The 18,193-nt window shown below is 37.9% G+C and overlaps 1 pseudogene; it reads right to left on the bottom strand.

Moving 5' to 3' along the window:
- LOC134475308 (F-box/LRR-repeat protein 17-like) overlaps window positions 1-18,160 on the bottom strand; it is an 84,902-nt pseudogene extending 66,742 nt beyond the window's left edge.
- Window positions 18,161-18,193: the final 33 nt, after the last annotated feature.

Genomic DNA, 18,193 nt, shown 5'->3' with positions numbered 1-18,193 from the left:
ATTCCTGGCTTTTGCAACTTTATTATACATCAAAGTTGTCAGCTTACAGAGATCATAATAAACTCTACAGAAGAGTTTATCAAATACCAATGGGTCATAAAGCTAATCTAGAGGAGAGTGGGGATCAAGGCCCAAATTTAACATAGTATCAAAGAATAAAACAGATATCAATATACTTGCACATAAAGATAAATATGATAGTCTTACTATTCCCATAACACCATTCCATCAAAAGAAGTATCTAAAATAGGATATATCTTCCTACAGCACAGCCTTAAGCACAGGAAAATATTACTATGTACACTTCAATGAGATTTCTGTGAAATTACTGAAGAAAAATATTAAAGGGGTATTGTTTTACTATTTCTATGAGAATACTACCTCATATAGCTTATCCATAATTTAGAAATCTTGAAAATCTGAAGTAAACATCTAAACAACTTGACAAATTATAATGGATCATATGTTCGTTGAAACTCAATTTCAAACTAGTACAATTTACAATGCTTGACACACTAAGTATTGATCTTTAAAGGACATTCTAATTTCTCCTTACTTCAACCACAACTATGCTTATAGTCCATTTCACAAATATTATAAGGAACATTCTCAGAAGTTTGCTACACTGGTACCTAGTGGTGTACAAAGATTTAAATATGTAACACACTTAATCCAGTTCTTGCTGCATAAACCTTTATAGAAAGTGTTTCACTGTAAAACTAACTTGCTGAAAATTTCTATCAAAATAAGCAAAAATCATGCTACATTCATAAAAGGTGTATTTCCTCATAAGTGATTGTTTTAATATATTTTAAAACTTCATAAAGCATTTCACTCATAAATTGTTCTATAGAAAGCAGAAACAGACCAGGAAAAGTATTAAAATAAATGACTATAACTGGACAATTTGCCTTTATAATGAAAGAGCCTCCTTCATAAATTGATAACATACTTTTTTTTTTGGGTCTTTTTCCTTTTTATCGGTACCAGGGATCAAACTCACGACTGCCTGCTTGCAAGGTAGGTGCTTATGCCGCTGAGCTAAATCCCCAGCCCAGGAACATTCTTAATACACAAATTGAACTGACAAACTTAGTAGTCAGTAGGACAGAATTAGGACAGTAATCTGAGGTTCTTCTAAATACTGAGTTTTCAATGAATTCATTAGGTTTAAACTTAAGGATCTTCACTGGTTCAGTGAAAAAGCTTTAAATCCCATTTCTAAAGGAAAGTATCTCAAAAAGAAAGTACATATAAATCTACTTTCAATAAAATTATTAGGCCACACATAGGTAAATACTACGTTTTTACTGATTTTATACACTTCGAATTGGACCTCCACTTTACGTCTTAAAATACTCAGTATTTTAAAGCATATAAGCAAGTCATCTAGTAACCGAAAGGAAAAACTGAAACTTAAATTTTAGCTCTACCCAAACTACTGACCCAAACTACATACTGTTACTTAATGTAAAACGTCACACTAAATCTTTTTCAAAAAACTCATAAATTAGTATGAGTCTGTGGCTCACCACAGAAGCTGATGCACTTACTACAAAACACTCTAGTTCACAAACCTAAGTAAATATTCATGGTGTGTAAAATGACTCACTTTAGGCTGTAAGCATTAATTTTAATATGAAAACTCTTAAAGTATTGCTTCAAAAGAACAGTTTGAATTACTGAATAAAATCATTGCATAAGTGTTCAAATTTACCTGTTTGAGTCCTTCATCAGTAAGTTTGTCCTGGTTGCCTACATGTACTTTTTGAAGTAAAGGACAGTGAGAGGCAACCGCAATAATAGAGGTGTCAAAAAGCTGTTTACACCTGTACGCTGTATACCTAAGTAGTCCAGGACACTTAAATGCTAGAACACATACGCCAGTGTCAGACATACTGCGACAATCAGAAATGTTGATTTCTATTATATTCTGACTTCTTGATGCAATTTTTTCCAATAATTCATCAGTGACCTGGGAGAGAAAGAAAGCAATAAATTTAAATTGTTCCTAAAAGCAGAAAGTTACATTTTAAATTTCTCCCATAATATTCATTAGATCACAGAATAACTATATAACAAAAAGAAAAGCCTTAAAATTAAAGCATAACAAGAACTGTGGTATGATAAAAATATGTATGTTTGCTCTCTATCCTCCACTTTCTGACAGAGCTTCTAAAACTCTCAGAATTTCCTGATTGCTCATGTCATTTGTTATTTATAACAAATCCTTGGACCACACCAGTGTCAGAACTAGCTGCCTCAGAGTCTGCCACTAGACAGTGCTTCAGTATGGGGTTGGCTACCATAAAGACTAACCAGGTGAACAAAGGGTGTTGTTTTTCAGGAGGGGCTATATCTAGGTAATAAGAACTCCTCAAAAGGATATTCAAAGAGCCTCTAAATTGAGAAACACATCCATGTGCCAGGAGGGTGACATACCTTGCCTTATGACACATTTCTGTTTGGTTGTTCCTGAGTTACATTCACTATAATAAATCAGTAAATGTAAGTTTTCCTGAGTTCAATATGTTTAGCTCCTTATAAAACCTGAGGTCTCACTGGAGGAACTCTCGAAATTTATAGCTCTTCAATCAGAGCTATAGGAGGCTCCAGAGATTTGCAACTGACATCTGAAGTGGAGGCACTCTGTTCAGACCCTTAACTTGTGAGGAATATGCTAACCTTGGCAGATAATGTCAGAAATGAACTGAATTGGATGCTCAGGTGATGTAATATTGGTTATTAATGTAAAAGAAACTATGCCTTGGGTATCAGAAGCAATGTGAGAAAATACCAAGGAAAAATGTGTGTATTCATTTTCAATGAAAGCCAAAAAATTCATCCTTTTTGGGGAAAAACTCACTTTAGTTTAAACTTAAAGCTTACCAAAAATTTACCATGAACAAAACTGCATTGGGATTTTAAATGTGGTGTTTTCCACTTTTAAATCAACAAATAATGTACATCAGTCATGCTATATGAACGCTGATTTTTTTTTTTGTCTTTTTCCTTTTTTTATCGGTACCAGGGATCGAACCCACGACTGCCTGCTTCCAAGGCAGGTACTTAGGCCGCTGAGCTAAATCCCCAGCCCCAAACGCTGATTTTTTTACACATGATATCACATAATACTATAGGTTTAATTTCAATTGTTTTACTACTATCAGGATACTAACACATATGTAATTAATTCATAGCATAGAAAATATATATTGTATTTCAAAATACCAAAAATTCTATAGAAATGTCCATGTCAAAAAATGTATTCAGAACATAATAATCTTACAATTTATCAGACAAAATATACACACAGATATCAGAATTTTTTAAAAAGTCAATCTCTACATGTTCCCTGACCAATCATCACACTTGAAAGGGAAACAAAGTTAATGTTATTTAAGTCCTTGGGGTAAAAATAACAGAGAAGGAAAATTCACATGAAATTTAAAATGGAAAAAGAAAAACAAAATAGACAGCTGAAAAACGGGAGGAGTAAGAGCCAAAAATAAAACTGTTTGTTTATGCTTTCTGAAAACAGCATCAGTGGAAACTGCTCCCTGAAAGATTAAAAGTGTGATATACTTCTCCTTTTCTTTCTTTCTTTTTTCTTTTTTTTTTTTTTTTGTACCGAGGATCGAACTCATGACCTCATTCTTGCAAGGCAGGTGCTTGTGCCCTGAGCTAAATCCCCAGCCCCTCCTTTTATTTTTTCATCTCCAAATCTTACTATCAGCAGAAGAAAGTCATTCTTGGTGTAATTTTGCTGTAAACAGTTTTGACATCGAAGAGTAATGAAGTAAAGGGTAAATGGATTATTTCACAATTTTTTTATTCTATTAGACACAACTGACATCATTCTCTCTATACACAAATTTCATGAACTTAAGCAATAACTAATTCTGCAATCATTTTAAACTCTTACCAATAAGCAGAAAAGAAAAACTGAATTAATTTAATATAAATGCTCAGGAACACGTCTGTTCAAAATGCGACCATCATACATAAACTACCAGTGGTGTAGAACTGACTTATACTCACTCAACCACATAAACTGAGAGCTTCTTTCCAAATCTAAATTCACTGGCATCACATACATAGCTTGAAATTAGCCACGGTAAAATGATTTATATCATAGAAGTAGGCAAGCAGCAAAAATCAGAACATTTTTTTGGAAGCTTGTTGTTAAATATCTAACCACATCTCAGTAAGGGAGTAATATTCCAAGGAGGCATTTAGAACAGATTTATTAGTCAAAAAAATCCTATTCTCAGTGGGTATTTTTATGTATTTCTAATGCTAAATACTATCAAGTTTTAAGTATGAATTTAAAATGTTTCAACAAACTGCAATAAGCACTATAAGTTCCAGGATTCCATCAACATGAATAAAAAAAATGTGGTATAAATATAAAATGGATTATTATTTGGTCATAAAGAATGAAAACATGTTATTTGCAAAAAAAAAAGGATGACATCTGAAACCATGTTAACTAAAATAAGTGAGACACAAAGTTAAATTTCATAGTTTCTTATTAAAAACAAAATATAAATAAATTTTAAAAATTAAAGCAAGCCAGTATAAAACAGAAAGACAGCATTTCTTTGTGTGTGTGAGGTGTTTTTTGGGGGGGAGTTGGGTTTTTTTGTATTGCTTTGATTTGTTTTTGTCTTTTTGAGACAGTCTCACTATGCAGTTCAGTCTGACCTTGGTCTCACTTTATAACCCATGTTGTTCTCGAACTTGCAAACAATTCTCCTGCCTCAGCCTCCCAACTGATGGAATTATAGGTGTGTGCCACCGTGCCAGCTTTTATGGCAGGTATTTTGAGAAGTAAAAGGGGTTGGGGAGGGGCATACAAAGGGAGGCAAAGGAATTATAAATTATCAAGATGAATTTATATATATATACATATATATATATAAATACACACACACACACAACAACAACAACAACAACAACAACTGTGTAATAGGAGAATTAGAAAATTTGTCAAAAGGAAAGTTTTTAAATAAGAGCATATGTTACTTTCATTTCTTCAGCCATGAAACACTGAAATAGTACCTCTTCATAGCATTGCTCCAAGGATCAAATGCGTTACTATGCATAAAGCCCTCAGAACAGTACGCAGCACAGAGGCAGAGATGCACAAAAAGTTTGCCATCAGTTTCTACTGTTAAACTATTGCAACCTCTCCACAAAAAGGAACTGTTTACTAATTTTAAAAAGTCAAGGCTGGGGATATAGCTCAGTGGCACAGTGCCTGCCTGGCAAGCACCAGGTCCTGAGTTCAATTCCCAGTACAAAGAAAAAAAAAAAAAAGTCAAAGGAAAAAGAGGAAAGACATAACGAAATATGATAAATATTTTAAAAGAACCTAAATAACCTATGTATGCTTAAAACTATCTTGTTCACTATGATAACCTAGCTTCAACTTGAATTTTTCCAAAATACACTAAGAAAGCACAAAATTGTATACTGTAGCCATTTGAACTACCTTGAACAACAACATAGAAGAGATTTTTTTAAGAGGAAGGAGTTTTTTTTTTTTTTTTTTTTAAACTCAGTAGGTCAAATTTCCATACCTGTTGACAACTACTAAGATCCAATTGCTTCCAAAACTGGAAATCTAAACAAAGGTCACGCCAATACTTGCAAACCAATGATGCAGAAATGCAACGTTCATCCAGGGACAAATTGGAAAATATCTGTAATTAAAAGAAAACATATATGTAGTAAACATTGCCCAGGCATAGGAAAAGGCTTTAATTAGTTAGAAAATTAATTACTTAAAATAAGGAAATCATCTTGAATACAAGTAGCCATAGGAAAGTCATTGTGAAGTGTTACTCTATACAGGAGCTAAGAACAGGGGCTGAAGGGGGAGAGAACTAAGGGATGCCAGCATGTATGTATGCATGAGTCTGTGTATTTGTTTGTATTTTAAAAAGATTAGAAGGATAAGCCAAAAACCAATAAAGACTGCTTATCTTTAGGGAAAGAGAAAAAAGACTAGGAAGAGGAATGAAAGTGAGATTAAAGATCTCTAATTTGACCTTGGAATTATCTAAACATTTTATATGCAATTTAATACAAAAAAGAACAAATCATAAGAAAAGCACACTACCTCTACAATATCTTTTTCTACAAATCCATAATTCCAATCTCTTACTGGGAAAAACATACACACCTAATGTGGGCCATTCTACAAAACACCTCATCAAAACTCCTCAAAATATTCAGTCTTGAGAAACAAGAAAAAACTGAGAAACTACCACAGTCCAGAAAGATTAATGCAAAATGATAAGTAATGCAATCCTGAATTAGATCCTCGGACAGAAAAGGACATTAAAGGAAACAGGTAAAATCTAAATAAAGGTGGAGTTCACGCAACATAATACAACAATGTTCACAGTGCCAGCAAATGTACCACAGCAATGAAAGGTAATAAAATTTTGCAAAGCAAACTGCGTACAGAATACAGGGATACCTCAGTTATCCAACTCAATTTACTCCAAATTTATGTTGAAAAACCAAGAGGTTTGAGAACTAAACATATTTTTCCCATAAGAAAAATGGAAAACCACTAGTTCTGAGATCCAAAAGTTACATTTATAAATTCATTTTTCCAGAACATTAACAAGTTTTGTGATAATTTCTTTCTTTAACTCTTGCTTTAACTCTACATGGTTCTCAAAAGTTTTCCTCTAAGCTTATCGCTAGTATCACCAACTTTTCTCAGCACCATGGCTATGGTATTTTACACAAATACACACATACACATCAAAGAAGCCCAATGAGGAATGTTTTAATGCACAAACACAAGCACCATATGTTGTCTGGGCAGGAGTGGCACTTTGCACTAAAGTGTTACCCCTTTGTGTCCTTGGTGAGAAGTGCCATGCGACTCAATCTCAGCCTTTACAGGTTTTTTTAAGTCAAATTTTCAGCTGGACTATAGAGCAAAGTCAGAGCAGATTCTTTTTTCAAACTTCTCTGTTCGGGTAGTGACAAGTTCAACCATGAAGCTTTTGATACTAACAGACACTAGCTATTATCCTTGCACCTTACCTAGCAGGGCCACGGTGCAAATCTGAGAGTAGATAGTTTGTGAACAGTTCTGAAACTGAGAAGGAGTAGGCAGAGCATAAACAACTGCTACTATAACTATGCGCTGAAATGACTTACCTCTGTACAATCAGAAAATGTAGACATCTACTCTAGAATATCTAGTATGTTCAAATCTTGAGTCTTAGGAAAACAACTGCCTGAACTTCCTAAACAAAGGATCCACTGAGAAGAAAAGAATATGCATAAGAATCCCCTAATGAATGCAGCTCTGATAGCAGCAAACATGTAGTAAGCCTATTACAGCCTTTCACTCACAGTTCTTATAACTGAAACCGCTGGACAATATACTAAAAACAAGTACCTCAAGACTAAAAAAGTTAATAATGGGTGGGCTACAGAGCAGAGCAAAAATCTGAAAAATGACAGAAAAACAGGAATGAGTGTTTGTGGTTTGTCTGAAAGTTTGTTCATTTGTCTGTTTTTCCTTTTCTCTCCTCGTGGGAAATTAGGGTAGTCCTTTGCAAAACTGTTGTGCAGGCACAACTGCTGTGCAGACACAACAGGCAAAAATTCTATATAGAAAGACCACCTCGCCCTCGATTTAGCTCAGCGGCATAAGCACCTGCCTTGCAGGCACACAGTTGTGAGTTCGAAACCCTGATACCAAAAAAAGAGAGAGGCTACCTTTCTGCACCAAAGGACCACGAAAAAGACACAGAATGTGAGTAGAATCTTCATGTTTTGTTTTCTTTCCTCTCTCTTTTTTCTTCCAGGTCTCATATCCTAAATGCTACCTCAGTAGAAATACAATGTGGCAGCTGTGCAGGAACCTTCTGGCTAAAAGAAAAGGAAATAGAACTCTGTGGTCTAAAGAGGATGCAAGGACTCCTCATTACTTTTTTCCGATTCCTTCATCAAGAAAGCAGCCCCAGTCACAGAAACTTACATAGCAGCCAAGGTGCCTATGGATCAATGACAGAAATCCCATCCTTCTAGCCCCCAAAAATAAAATAAATAAATAAAGCTTTACTGGCATACAGCCTGCACAACCCTTTTATGCATGGCTGTGTGTTGATAAAACTTTATTTACAAAAACTGGCAGCATATTTGGCTTGCCCAGGTCTACAGTCTGAGGCCTGTGTCTTACAATACATGCACTACAAGTTATGCATTCCTTCTGACACTTTAGCTACATCTCATAAATTTTGATATGTACTGCTCAGTTTGAAATATCTTCTAACTTTTCTTGTAATGTCTTCTTTGATAAAGTTTATTCACAAGTGTTACATGACATCAGCAAAAATTACAGAAGAAAGAATTTCAAGTCTATTCTTTAACAAAAACAGCATAAATGGACAAAACCTGTCATCAACTACATTAAAGCTTTAGAATGGATAAAAGATTTATAGAAACCAGGAAAGTATTTAATCAAGAAAAGGCAACTGAGTTTCAATAAGGGTATCTCTGTCAAATCACTAGCGAATTAGTAAACTAAACAAAGACTTCAGAGACTACATACAAGAACCAGATGTCATGAAATTAGTCCAGAAAAGACACAAGGAAACAGCAGAAACCAAAAGCAGCAATAATAAATCCTAGAGAGGGGAAAGACCTTGATTCCCAGAATTGTTTTACTAAAATATTTAGTGTCTACTTTAAAACATATATATGACACACAATTAAATATATGTAACAAAATTAAATCGAATTATCTATCTCTCTATATCTATCTGCTTAGACAGATAGATAGGTGCACTTATATGAGAGTTATGCAAAGAACAAGGAAGCATGACCTGGTCACAAGAGGAACTTAATAAAAACTCCTTAGGAAGAAATTCAGTTATTGAACTTATTTTGACAAAGACAATAAAGCAATAATTAAGACATACTCAAAGAGGTAAAGGCAACCATGTACAAAAACATTAAAGGAAGACTGGGCATGAAGCTCAGTGGTAAAGTGCTTGCCTAGCATGCATTGGTTCAATCCTCTATACTGATCTGGCCCGTGAATCAATCTATGGGCCTCTCCTGGAGAGAGGACCAGGATGGGGGGCTGGGCAAGAGGTAAGAGAGATGGAGACAAGTTGAGAGGTTCCAATCAAGTCTCATTTTATTCCGGAAGTGATTACATCTTTTATAGGCCAAGGGCGGGAGATAGGACAGGAAGAGGCTACGGGGGTGAATACAACAGGGTCATCGTCACGTCCGGGTATGTGGCATAAGCAGGAGAGGATTATGGTTAATGTAGGCAGACCCAGTGCCCATAGGAGACAGAGAGGCAGGGAGGCAGCAATGGGGCTGTCGCGCAGCTCCCTACACTATACCACAAGGAATAAGAGAAAAACAGAGAATCAAACAGAGATGTAGAGATATCTCATCAAATACAAAATATGCATAAGAAGTAAAACTTGTGAGAAAAAAAAAAACATTCTGAAACAGAATCATACAATAACTAAATTCATTATAGGGATTCAGCACAAGATTAGAACCAGCAGAAATCTTAAATAAGTAAACTAATGATGGTCTATGTATACTGGCATGCACCACTACATCTGACTAATTAGACAATTTTTTTCTATAACGTTGTAGGGATTGAACTCAGTACTGCACTGTGCTACATTCCCAGGCCTTTTGATTTTTTTCAAAAAATCTTTTTGGGTCTTGGTAAATTACACAATCAGGCCTGCCTGGATCTGTGATCCTACTGCCTCAGCCTCCCAACTAGGATTATCAAATTGGGGGACGGAGCTTGCTGATCTATCCAATTTTTAAATCTGCCTTGACAATGACACTTGCTTTCTGCTAGACATTCTCAGCACCTCCAACTATCACCCACTCTCACATATACAGACACATAAGTTTTACAATAAACCAGAATGTGTGGGGAGATTGTCCCTTATGGTTCTCTCACTTCCAGTCTGCCTAGTTGATTTATAGCTAGTCTTCCACTATCAGCACACTCTCAGACTAACAAATACGTGGTTTGAATTTGTGTGTTTCCTACATTTTTCACCACTTTTAGCAGACATGTACAGATTTTTTATTCATTGTCATAATATGAGTTAGTCCTCTGGCAGCAAAGCTGCTGGCTTTTCAACTACAATTCTTGCCACAAGGGCTAGTATAAGAGGTCACAGTAAAGGCCCCATGCAAAAATGTAATGGACATGGGGCTGGGGATTTAGCTCAGCGGCATAAGTGCCTGCCTTGCAAGCAAGCAGCTGTGAGTTCGATCCCTAGTACCGATTAAAAAAAAAAAAAAAAATGTAATGGACTTTCACTACAATATTCTTACCTGAAGCTCTGAAAGTTTCCTAACAATAAGTGCTTTCCAATTTTTTGTCTACCTTTGGTTAACTTCCAGAACTTAATACTTTTAGGCAATTGTGCCACTTTATACTTGCCTTCTGTGGTAAGGATAAACTAAATTCTTCATAGCTCTAAATCCTGCTCATTCTCATTTTATATGAGAAAATAAAGCCTTTGGGAGACTAGATTATTTGTTTAAAAGACAAGCCTTCAAAGATAAATTTATCCATTAATAAATAGTATGCAAAGCATGGTCCTTGTGTGTGAGCAGCACCTTGTTTGGCTAGTCCTTTCTTTGAGTGTCTTCTGTAAACGTTTTCTCTTTTGTAAAAGAAGAGCATCACAATACATACATCATTTGCTAAATTCACATAGATCTAGAACAATTTCATTCAAGAGAAAAGGAATTCAGCAAGTGGATGATAAGCATAAAATAAAATATATGATCAAAGATTAAGCCTCTATTTTAGAACCTGCTATGCTAATATGAAAAACCCTCACTTACGCTTTCTCTCTTTCCCTATCAAGAATACAACCTGGTTGTCAATCAAGTTGACAAAGAAAGGCAACAGCTACTCAGGACAAAGCACCAAAAATGACAGAATTCATAGATGTGAAGTAAACAGATGAGATCAGATCAACACATAAATGGACAAAGAATACACACACACGTGCGTGCATGTGCACACACACACACACACATACACACACAAACACAATAGAGTACTATTCACCCATAACAACAAAATTTTGTCATTTGTAGGAAAATGAATGAGTCTGAAAACCATCACGTTGAGTGAACCAAGCCAGACTCACACAAATATTGCATGTTCTCTCTAAAGCATAGAAATTAAAACATATGACAAAAAGTAGAAGGGGGCTACTGGACAAAAGAAAGGGAGGGGGGTGTAAGCGTAGGTAATAAGTAGGATCAATGTGAACTAAAGATAGGCACAGAAACTCCCCCCAAAAACACAAAACTAGGGGGGGAAGTCAGGGCAAATGGAGTGGGAGGTGAAAATAATCCAAGTATGTGCACCTACAAATCTACTAAAACAAAATCCATCAATCTATGTCACCAATAAAAAAGTGAAAAAAATGAGAAGCTAACGAAACTCTCTTTTTCATAGACTAATCAAGACCACTTTGTATCCTCTGGAAAAAAAAGAACTATAAATCTGACTTCCAAAAGTTCATTTCAGTATTAACTTTAAACCGTTATTCATCCCTTCAAAGGTAATTTGGTAAACAGAACCTTAAATCAAGCATTCATGAAAGAGTACATATTAACCTAATTCTTCCTCCCACTTACACTAGAAATCTACACTTCAAAAAGTGGGATTATGTTTTTCCTTTGACTTTCATTTCCCATACATTTGTTCCTATTTTCATATCCAGAAAAAAAAAATAGATCAGGTACTTAAATTTTCCTTTAAAGCACAATTCTCTCATAAAACTGCCTTGACCACCGAATCAACTGTTGGTTATGAACCTAAAAAAATAAGAATTCAATATCTACTGAAAATATCAGGGGCAAATGTTTGTGAAATAGTTTTCTAAGAATAGTGATAGATTTTAGATCTCCCCGCTCTCCAAGCCTACTTTAGAAAGAAACAGGTCTGCTGACAGAGCGGGATAACTTAAACATAAAAGCATCAAAAAAAAATCTCTAATATTTAAATGTAGGCCTCAACATACCAAAATACTGACATAGGAACTAGGTAAAAAAAAAAAAAAACTTGTTGCATTGTAGTTCTGCCATATGAAAATCTACTTGTAATTTCAGTAGGTAGAGTTGCTCAAGTTACATAAGCAACAAGTAGCAAAGGCAAAACCTACTTAATTTGATGCAAAATAATCTAGTAACCAAAGACTAACAGGTATAAACACTGAAGAAAAATGCTACTCCCACAGCTGACCTTTGAAGAGCCATTCTTTACTTCTCAGATTTCTGTATTTAAAGGCCACACTCAACCCTATTGGTCCAATTATAAAATTAATTGCATATCAGTGGTTTAGAAGTTATGTGGCATAAGCCCACACAATTCAGGAATCCCTTTCATAAAATCCCTAAGCGAGTATACAGGGCTTCTTAAACAATACTTTGAAAAGATCTCTAAATTTGGAATCAGTGAGCTGGGATCCAGCCAAAGGGTGCCATTCACTATAATGCCTCAGGGTAAGCAAATTTACTTAACCATTCATATCTGTGTATGCATTAAAAAAAGAGAAATAATGACCAAAAGGTCTAAAAAAATGTCTTCCTGTTCTGAAATTAATATAATTATTTTTAGTAAGTCCTACTTTATATTTTAAGAACTCACTTCATTTTTAGACAGCTCTAAGTATTAGGAAAATTTTCTAAATAGAGTTCCAAACATACACGCTCTTTGACACTAAAGTTCCACTTCCTGAAATATACTCTAGAAAAATATAACCACATGTGCATAAGAGACTGTTTAAAACAATGCATAAGCACTGTTTATATATATATATATATATATATATCCTTGAATATACCCTTTATATATATATATATATATATATATATATATATATATATCAAGAACAGTTCTTATTAAGAATAATGCTCATTGTTCTTAATAACAAAAAGCAAGAAACAGTAGTAGAAAGTAGTATGGTATAATACTATAGGTTACTAAATAGCAGTTACAAAGAATGAAAAAAACTGTATGCTCACATACAGACCATCAAACAATATTGTAAACAAACAAATTGTAACACACGCACATTCTAATGCTATTTATGAAAAAAATATGAAGACTTTATATAGCACTTTCTTCAGTGACAGAAATGTTCTATATCTGTACAGTCCAGGACAGTAGCCATGAACCACATGTGACTATAGATTTCTGAAATGCACTAAAACTGAAAAACTGAATTTTAAGTTTTACTTTAAATTTAAATACATGTAGCTAGTGCCTAATATACCAGACAGCACAGGTCTAGAAAAATAATCTAAATTGTTAATAGTGGTTACCTCTGGAATAGAAATCACTGGGAGAGTAGGGGGTGGAAGCAAGACAAATTTTTGCTTTACTTCACTATTTGGATATTTCAAAGTAAGAAATTTTATTATTTATATAAAAAGAAAAGGAAAAAACCTGATAATGACTCAAAATTAGCCTACCAAAGTCAACAGAATTCAGTTTTTCTTTTCTGTCATACCTGGGAAAAATTAAGCAAATAGCTGCTTTACTTCAAATCATCTCTTCAAAAGCCACATTTCCTCTTATTTCTCTCCCAAACTCTTCTGCTTCCTCATTTTTATAACAGCAGTATCAATTTGCCTATTCATAAGAAGCAGTACCATAGGGAAGGCTATTAAACCTTATCAGGGGTAGTGAGGTATGCTTTCTAAGAACATTTTCCAACGTAGGTGAGGGATCTATGCTTTTCTATGCAACAACCCTGCTAATACTGGGAAAAACTTGGCACAACTCCCTAAGTCTTGTCTTTTCCGAGCCAAACACCTCCAATCCTGACCAAAAGCACAAAGACGTCTTTCACCATCATATGGCTCAATTAATAGGAACTCAAACACTAACATTTCTCAGAACTTCTCTTAGTTATATGGCACAGTCACTCAGTCTTACCCAGATTCTAAACTCCTGATTTATTCATTCATTTATTAATACTTACTGAATATTATATAGCAATGAATAAGATCTTGATACACAGCAACTCTGCTCTCCGAAAGTTCTACTTGGTTTGGCAGATGCTTGACAAGTCTTTATCTCAACTCATCCCAGACAATTTAACTCACTTCATAATGAATACCACTAGTATCACAAGATTTAGAGAACGTTTATTCAAGTTTCTAACAGGCATGTGGAATGGAAATCTGGATAACATGTCCAATAACCCAATATAACAGTGCAAATCCATGGGGAATTCCTAACGTTCCATAGGCCAAGTCTGCTACAATCCACAACAAAAGTACAAAAAAGAACAATGTAATAAATAGGAAAAATTTACTCCATAGTACTCTTTATTATGAGATTGTGTCTTTTTGGCCTTTTTGATATTAAAATGTTCTCTATTTAGGTAGTGGCTGAGGTTGAAAGAAGTACCTGGTTTTTTGTTTTGGTTTGTTTTTAAAAAGTCTTACTTGCCAGTGAAAACTCTATAGCAAGTATCTGCTGATATTTTATTTGCCCATGTCATCCAGGGGTTTAGAGAACTTAGTTTCCTCTGCCCTAAAATGCACTTTACCCACAGAGTAAACAATTATTCTTTTGACAGATGTACCTCAATAATGCTTAAAGCATTATATTTTGATAACTGAAATAGAAGCCTTTCCACTCCTGCACTGTATTATTCAGAAGAGCATTAATATCACAATAAAATAGATTCAAATGGTTTTGTCGGTTTTATTCTTTACTGTTTTGTTCAATTGTATTATAACTAACGATATAGGCAATTCTATTAGAGATAGCGGGAGGCATTATGGTAACCATTGTTGATCACCTTGTATTATGTTTTTACATTATCTATTATGTCCACCCTTTTGACTTGACCAATTCTGTTCTGTTATGTCACATTTGGTTTTACTCTCTTCCAAAAAAGTAATAAGAACCGTGGGAGCAATGAAACCCAAAATGTGTAATAGTCATGGTACAAAAGAGAGGAAAAGAAAGTGCTCCAAACTATATAACTGCATGTATATTTAAGTATATAAGATAGAAAATGATATCACAGAGTTTTATTGGATCAATGAACAGAACTGTTTGCAGTATCATTGATGGAATGTCCACTTTACAAGCTTTAATTTTGTGACTTGAACAATTATTTCTAAGATGACAATATGTAATCCATTAACTAGTGATTTCCTACTGTTCATTTTTTTCTGTAAATCTGTATAACTTGTACCCTTTCCCTGCTTTTTTTTTCTTTTCTCCTTAAATAAAATTTAAAAAAAAAAAAAAAGAGAGAGAAAAAGAAAGTGCTCTAAAGGATATAACTGCATGTATATTTAAGTGTATAAGATAGATAACCATGTTACTGAGTTTTGTTGGATCATTGAACAGAACTGTTTGCAGTCTCATTGTTTGAATGTCTACTTTATATGCTTTAATTTTGTAACTTGAACAACTATTTCTAAGATGACAATATGTAATCTATTAACTAGTGAAAAAAAAAAGTGCAAAAAATCTAATTTAAAAATGTATACTGGTGTCAAAGACAATTGTAATTCATGGCAGTTACTTTAACAAAAGTAGCTAAATTCTTATGTTTATTTCTGACTAATCTTAAATATCAATGTAAAGAGGTTTATATATTAAACTCCAGAAAGAAAGAGATGAGCATGGTCACATAAAGACCATCAAACAATATTGAAAAAAAATACAACTACCACATACCTAAAATTGTCACTAGCATTGACAAAACTGTAAAATTAGTAACCTCTTTAAAGTGACAAAGGCCCTACATGTAGGACACTCTTCTTCATCACCTCTCTCCACAAGAAACACAGCTGTCCTGGTAATCTGCATGCTTTTACGTAAGGATAAAAACGTACGAAGGCAATACAAAATAACATCAACAAATGAGGTTTGCTAAGGGAAGTTGGTTTAAATGCCCTAGTTTAAAACCCAAATTTGCCCTTAATGTGCATGACCTTGTACAAATCATTCAACAACTTCAAGCACCTCTAGATTGTTAATTCCACAGGAGCAAAACCCATTTCTGCCTGACACACTACTAAAAGTTTTGTCCCAAAACACACTGAAAAGTTAGTTTTTTCCTCCTATAAAACAAAAAACACTATTTGTCTCGAAGCACGAACTTGAGGAATAAATAATACATGTATATAAAACCCTGGCAGAGTGACTGATGATTGTAAACACTCAGTGAAAGTTAACTGCTATCAACCAACAGCTATGCAACCTAAAAGTACTGTTCAAAGACTTTCAAATACTGAGTAAGCCTTTACCCACGAAATAGCCAATGCACAAATTACCCCTTCCCTCCCTACATAATGTATGTTATCTATACTTCACACATGTAGGTATATAAAACCTACAAATAGTTTATAAACCAATGCAGTAGGAATCTAATAACACATGAACCCTGAATTGTGCATAGATTAAGGCTATGAAAAAGCTAAATTACCTAGACTCCAAATTTTTGTACTTCTAACCTGGTCCCGACCACAAGCACTCATGGCTTCCCTCGGTCTTCCCTTCGGACCTCCCCCAGCTGTCAGGGACCCCTCCCCTGCGCAGAAGGGGAGGGGAGATAAAACCTCAGAGGCGGGGGCCTGGGTTTAGGGAATAGGGAGCCTCTCTGCACCTCTCGCTCAGACCCACCTTAAGCAGGATGGACGGCGGCAGCTGGTTGATGTCTGGGATTTCGGGGGGCGGCTCCCTGTGACAGTCCCAGGGATTTTCGGGGGCTCCTGACCGTTCGCCTCACCGTATTCCAGCTGCCGCTGAGCGGAAGAGGGGGCGGTGGCCCGGCTCAGACAGCGTCCCCGCCGGCCTCGATGGGTGCGCTTTTGGAAAGGAGGGACGAGGGCGGGGAGCAAAGCGGCTGTGGCGCTAGCTGCTCCGGGGCCTGGCAGCAGCAGGCGCCAGGGGGGCGCGGCGGAGAGGCACCTCCCCCCGCAGACCCGCCCCGCCGCCCCCGCCGCCCCCGCCGCCGCAGCCCCCTCCGCCACAGCGGGGCTGCTTGCAAGAGGTGCAGGCGGGGACCCCGGCCCCCTTCCGCTTGCACACTTATCTCAGGGCCCGCAGGGGGCTCGGCGGGCGGCCCCCGGAAGAGCTGCAAGGCGGCGGGCGGCCCCAGGAAGCGCAAGGACCCCACGTTGGCCAGGAAGAGGCTCCAGCCCTGCTGTTCCCAGGCGGCAGCCGCGGCCAGCCCCAGCTCTCTGCAGCAGGAAGCAGGCGACGAAGCGGAGCCGCGGCGGCAGCGGCGGCCGAGGACAGCAGAAAGCGGCGGGCAGCGGCGGGCGGCGGCGGCGGCGCAGTCCTCGAAGGCCAGGGCCGCGTAGCGTCTGACCAGGTCCTGAGAGGCGGCGGCAGCGAGAGCGGCGGCTCCTGCTCTGGGCCGGCGGGGGCGGGCGCGTCGGGGCTGTGCATGATAAAGCAGAGCATGCAAGGCCCGCGGAAGAAGCAGTCCCGGCTCCGGGGCGAGGCGCCTTGGCGGGCATCCGGCGGGGCAGCCTGAGGAGAGGGCGCCGGCGGCGACAGCGAGGCCCCTTCTGGCTCGAGCGGTTAGGCGGCTCCTTGGAGAGAAGGCGGCCCCTATAGAAGGCCCCGCGGAGGAGGATGGGAGGGTCTAGGGGTCGCCCGCCCTGCCCTGCGCACACGCGGGCACACGCGACGGTGGGGGCGGGCGGCGGGCGCCCGACCGGGTCTACATTCTTTGCCCCGGGAAGCCCGGAGAACGGTGGGCCGAGCTTTGGAAACAGGAGGGAGAAAGCGAGTGAGTCTGCCGGCTTGACGACCAGTCCGGACCCGGCTCGCCGCCTCATTCAGCGTCGCGGCGGAGGCTACGCCGAGTCCTGCTCGGACCATTTTAACTGCGGCTCCGCCGCCGGCGCGCGTGCCCGAGACACGGCTCGGAGCCGCAGGAGCGCGCTGCCGGTCTCGGAGGGGGCGGAGCCGGCCGCGGCGGCGGGCTCGGGGCGTGGACGCGGGCGGCGGCGGCTCCCGGGGCAGAACCCCAGCTAGCGCTGTTGGCTGGGCGGTGACCGGCGAGGGTGCGGCACTCGGGGGCGCGACGCGCGCCCAACCTTCGCGTCGCCCGAGGGTTCTCAGGCCGCTGCGCGCGCCCAGCTTCTGTAGCGG

Source organism: Cavia porcellus, unplaced genomic scaffold (assembly GCF_034190915.1).
Source record: "Cavia porcellus strain 051 isolate PalLab524CR breed Dunkin Hartley unplaced genomic scaffold, mCavPor4.1 scaffold_2, whole genome shotgun sequence".
NCBI lineage: Eukaryota > Metazoa > Chordata > Mammalia > Rodentia > Caviidae > Cavia > Cavia porcellus.
Note: the sequence above shows the minus strand (reverse complement) of the source record. Positions and strands in the feature narration are given on the sequence as shown.